Source organism: Aplysia californica, unplaced genomic scaffold (assembly GCF_000002075.1).
Source record: "Aplysia californica isolate F4 #8 unplaced genomic scaffold, AplCal3.0 scaffold00193, whole genome shotgun sequence".
NCBI lineage: Eukaryota > Metazoa > Mollusca > Gastropoda > Aplysiida > Aplysiidae > Aplysia > Aplysia californica.
Window position 1 is genome coordinate 964,278 of NW_004797463.1, and position 6,058 is coordinate 970,335.

Sequence of the window (6,058 nt, forward strand, 5' to 3'; positions counted from 1 at the left end):
TTGATGGGACATAAGCTTAGCTCAAGATTTGGGACAATTCCGGTACTCTAAACAATGCGTCAGGGTCGTTGGGGGCCGCCATTTCTAATCCTACTGGCTGCTTAGGAAATGGAAATGCCATCGAGTCGTTAGAAGACCTCCTGACTTCAAAGAAATGACACAAACTGGAGTGGCCCCGGTGATTTGGGGGGGGCTGCTCTGGTGTGGCTTGCTCCTTCTTTCCTATCAAACATCTTTCGTCTTTATCTCTCCTCTTTTTTATTCTTTTTTGTTTTTGCCTTGATAGTCGAAGCAGACTTTGTTCTGTTGAAGCTAGAGAGGTGAGCAGAGTAAGTCTGATTCCCCGTAAGGACTTCTCTTTTGACATCCACCCCTTGGCGCTCATATGACCGTGTGCAGTTGCGAGTGCCGAAAAATCTCTACTAAAACAAAAAAGTCTGCTTCGACTATCAAGGCACCTCGGAAATAGCGGTTCACAAGATTGTGACAAACATAAAAAAGAAGTAGAGGAGAAATGACGATTGTGGGTATTAGGAAAGAAAAAGCAGTTGCAGTTTAGGCACAAAAGTTATGAACGTGACATTGGTGAATCAGCCCATTTACAATTACAATTCTACTGTGCTTAAGAATTCCCCTTTGGGAATGGCCTAAAGACACTTAAGGGAGTAGTACCTCCGTCATTCCGTTGGACTTTTTATCTGCAGAACTAGTCCATGTAAAGGAGAGGTTTCAAACTCGCGGCTCGAGGGCCGAATGAGGCACACACGATGATATTCAGCGACCCCTGCCTGACGGCAAAGTTTAGTGTTAGTGCGGCCCACACGTTTTTCGCACACGCATCGTTTTGCCGAGGGGTTGCCCTGGATGTTTGTTTGTTTGTTTGTTTGTTTGTTTGTTTGTTTGTTTGTTTGTTTATTTGTTTGTTTTATTCTTGATTTTTTTTTCTTTTTCGGTTGTCTTTTTTTCTTTGGTTTGTTTGTCTTTTTAATGATTCTTTTTCTCTAATGGCTGCCAAGGTCACGTTCGTAAACAAACTCCCGCAGTGACGAACCGTTTGAGTTGGAAAACCTTGGCTTAGAGCTTAACCCTATCCGTACGCCCTAGGGTCATTTTGCACCCCTCTGATTGTATTCTTCACATTTTAGAATACTTCTAGTACTAAGATCTCTTTGAAACTTTCAGTATTTCTCAAAAAAATCATTTTGACAGACTGCTATGCAAAGCGTACGGATCGGATTAACGAGTATATTTTCTCTTTGAAAGAGGTGGCACAGTGTTTCCCACGTCGTATGGATACGATAGTAAAACATCATTGGTCAGTCTTCATTAACATAATTCCAGCAGCCAGGCGTGAAAGAGAAAGAGTAAGACAGAGAAAAACGAACGAAAGATACGTGAGAAAGAAAAATAGTGACAAGTCTCTCTCTTTCTCTCTCTCTCTCTCTCTCTCTCTCTCTCTCTCTCTCTCTCTCTCTCTCTGTATGTGTGTGTGTGTGTGTGTGTGTGTGTGTGTGTTTGCGCGTGGGTGTGTGTATGTGTATCTGTGTTTTTGTGTTCGAGTGTGCGAACGTGTGCATGTGTGAGTGTGCCTGTGTGTGTGTGTGCGTGTGTATGTGTGTGTGTATGTGTGTGTGTGTACAGTCAAACCCCGTTATACCGCCTACCTCGGGACAAGCATAAAATTGGAGTCAAAGCAGGGCTGGTGGTATAACGGGATAGCACCGATCGCCATCTTGACTCGTGTTAAACTGGTAAAGGCTTTAGACTAGAGACAAACTGTGGCCAGCCTTGCATCATCTTGATCTAGAACTGTCTTGCAAGATTGCAAGCAGTGAAACACAAACAAACCAAGTAGCAACCAATCACAGGAAGAGCCCCAGCTAAACTGTACATTCATTTAAATTGAAAGAAGCAGGTGTAGAAATGTAAGCTACGATATAATTTACGTGTCTAGCACTCTGAAGATGTCGAGGGTTTTTTACCCACCCGATACTCGTCAGTCCTCGATAATTGGTCACTTTTAAGCACAAGGGGGCTATCCCGAAAAAAACTGTTTTGAGGAAAATCGAAGGTAAACCTTTTGCCCCTTGTTCAGTTTCTTTAAAAGACAAAGAGAGTTTTCTCATTAGCCAAACAAATATACACATCAATTGAACCAAACTTCTCCTATAGGTGTAGGATTTTTGGAATCCCCAAAACATCAGGGTTAGCCCGCTTGTTCTTAAAAGCGACCTATTAATTTTCTTTTTCTTTCTGTGGGTCCAAAGTACACGTACGCCTACGACCCCTAACCTAAATCGGAAACAGCCTCTGATCAAGTGGCGGGTTCGGCGGAAAGTCAACAGGCGTTTTATTTGGTACTTGAGACACAAAGACGCTTTTATCCGACAATCCTGGAAGGTTGAGTAATACGATTAATTCATACCAAGGCCTAGACTGCATTGTTCTTATAATTTCCTTTCTCTTCGGGTCCCGGCGGTTAGCCAAAACGACAATATCTCGGCACAAATGTGAGGCATCGTGGTGAAATCAGGCGCTCGTCAAAATAATGAAATCAAAGATACTGGTATTTTTTCGTCAGTTCGGCACTTTTTATTGAATTTTTGTTTTTTGACTCAACACCTTTAATTAAGGTCCATTTAAAAACAAATTTCTGCTTGGATTTTACGGACAAATATTGATTTAAGGCACAACATTGTAAATTTGTAGTTTCTAAAGACTCTTAAACTTTGGAAGTCGCCAGACTGGGCGGCCATTTTCTAGTTAATTTCTGAAACCAGGCGACCCCCACCTTATTCAATCGCAAATTTCTCCACATCTTTTCAACATAGATAGGTATTTTTTTCATCGAAAACAAGACAAACGAAAAAGCAATACGATGATACCAATAACTTCCTAGGCCCAAAATGGACGAGCGCCCGATTCCACCATGTCTTGACACAAAGACGGAGCCCCGACCGAAACGAGAGAAAGCGCCACCATAGGAATAATGTTACCCCATCAATGTACGTGTCATTAAATACTGCACATGGAAAACTGTTTTACTAATGCTGAAAAGGTGGGACTCTCTCTCTCTCTCTCTCTCTCTCTCTCTCTCTCTCTCTCTCTCTCTCTCTCTCTCTCTCTCTCTCTCTCTCTCTCTCTCTCTTCTTCCTCTTCTTCTTCTTCTTCTTATTATTATTATTATTATTATTATTATTATTATTATTATTACTATTATTATTACTATTATTATTATTATTATTATTATTATTATTATTATTATTATTATTATTATTATTATTATTATTATTATTACCCGATTTAGATTCCCAAGAGGGGAGAATTTTTAGAGTGTATCACAATTTTTCTGCTGACATGTTGTATATCCCTCTCAACCCAGGTTGGCCCTGGCAGGCTGAGTGGGAAGCCTGACTCCTAAAGGATCTAAACGGTGTTGATGGGGGTGTAAAAACTCCTACATAAAGGATTATAATCAACTGTGATGTGACCTTCGTGCAACTAACGCCTAGTTGCTACTTGTTTTAATGGAGAAGTCTTGGGCGTAGCGACAAACAGTTTTAAAATCTTAGGCCCGAAAGAACCTTTCAGCTTATTTGTAAGTTACAGAACGACAAAGAAAGAAATATCATGTTGATATATTTCTTGGCTGGAAGACCAAAGATGACATAGAATCGAGCGGTACATTTGGAAATGAAAAAGGCGGGGACATCGTGGAAACAGCTAGAAAAGGAGGCACAGGACAGGTTTTGCCTGAGAAATGTTGTTGATGGCCTATGCTCCACTGGGAGTTAAAAAAGGCAAGAGTTAAATAGACATTTCTTGGCTATTATTATTAGTCTTACGAGTAATTTTGTCGAGCACACACTTGAAGGAGCCCTCGATCTGGACCTTCCAACAACGAACTTTTTTTGTATCGATACTTTAAATAGCCTACTTGAATTAATAGTGCTTCGTATAGAGCAAATAATGTTTTCTTGATACAGAAAGCACATTCTTTTTTTTCTGAATAATCTGAAACGTGTTCATTCCTGTTTTGGTTTCATCATTTGTAAAAAGTTCCATTAACGCTCTAGTTAAATCGGCTACATTTAGTCAAAATAAAAATTGATGAGGGGGGAGGGGGCGTTCTGCATGCTAATAGAGACAATGGAAAATGTACAGCTTCAATCCCTACATATTTAATGTCACTCCAACAAACCAACTAATTATTTACTTGGATGACACCCCCACACCCCACACCCCAAACACACATACACAGATGCACAGATATACACGCATACAAACTCTCACACTCACACACAAAGATATATATTTGTATATATACAGAGATAGCAAGAAGGAGCGAGAGAGAGACAGAGAGAGACACAGAGAGAGACAGACAGGCAGACAGACAGACAGACAGATAGACAAACAGACAGACAGACAGACAGACAGACAGACAGACAGACAGACAGACAGACAGAGACGGAGACAGAGACAGAGAGAAAAAGAGAAAGAAACAAGATGCAAATGGAAGAGAAGATCTTAATAGAACACCGGACAAAGCAACATCCGATTCATCAAGACAGTTGACTCAATGCTCTCAAAGAATCATTGCAAGATGCAAAAGCGAAACATGACTATTATAATTATCTCTCTTCCCGTCAACCACCAAAATCATGCCAGTGAGGCATCGTGGTGAAATCAGGCGCTCGTCAAAATAATGAAATCGAAGAAAACTGGATTTTCTCTGTCAGTTTGGCAATTTTTATCCATTTCGTTTTGACTCAACATCTGTAATATTCATTTAAAAACACAGATCTGTGTGGATTTTACTGAAAGATGTTGATTTAAGACCCAAAAGTGTATATTTGCAGTTTCTATAGACTCTCAAGCTTTGGAAATCGCCTAACTTTGGCAGCCATTTTCTAGCTTATGTTACCTCTGAAACCAGGCCGCCCCCACCACCTTCAACTGCAAATATCTCGACGTCTATTCATGAAAACTTAGTAATTGTTTTTTTTCACTGAAAGCAAAACTAATACACAAGCTTTAAAATGATACCAATAACTCCACATGTTCAAAAATTGACGAGCGCCTGATTCCACCATGTCGTCACGCTATAATAAACTGTAACCCTAAACCAGCGGCCCAGCCAGATACTAAAAGCAATCTCAACTGTCTGCAGACGTGAAACGACCAATGATGGAGTCATCTCAGGAAGAGCTTAGTACAAGTACTATCTTGGTTGTTGTTGGGTTTTTTTTCAATTTTGGCGTGAATTGTTTTGATACAAGCACGTCCCATTATTCTGTCTTTCAATCACAGAATGTAGTATGGTCGTTTTAGTTTTACTAAGTGTTTTACGGCACTTGCAACACAATTAGGTCAAATAAGTGCCGAAAAGTAGTATGATCAATCAATTTCTGTGTGACAGTATGGGACGGAAACACAAGACATCGAAATAAAAAGTTTTGGGGCTCTCTTTAACCCGGGCTGATCTAGATTTCGGGCGTTTCCAGAAATCTTGAATCACACCAAAAGTGGGCATTTCCCTACCTATAGAGACTTTTGCTTTAATTGGTGTACATATTCGTTTGGTTATAGAGAAAAATCTCCTTGTCTTTTAAAGAAACTGAATAAGGGGTAAAAACTTTCCATCGATTTTCTCAAAACAGCACTTTTCTGGATAGCCCTCTTGTGCTTAAAAGCGACCAATTGGGGCAATGGAAAATGTACAGCTTCAATCCCTATATATTTAATGTCACTCCAACAAACCAACTAATTTTCCCGAATCGATTCACACGTAAAGCACGCACAATGTCATCATCTTCAACATTCTCTTAATTCGATTAATAGTACAATATCGCTGATAATAATTTATTCCATCTTTCCCGAAAAATCTACATTTTTTGCTCCCTTAATTAAAAACAAAAGTAAGACGTAAAAGATCTATCTATGCTTCTGCTGTATAACTTTTAAAAAGAATTTGAAGGTCGTTTTCACCTCCATTCATTTAACTCCTATCTTCTTAAGCTTCTTGTAAAATATGTATTTTTTGGAGAATACTGATCAA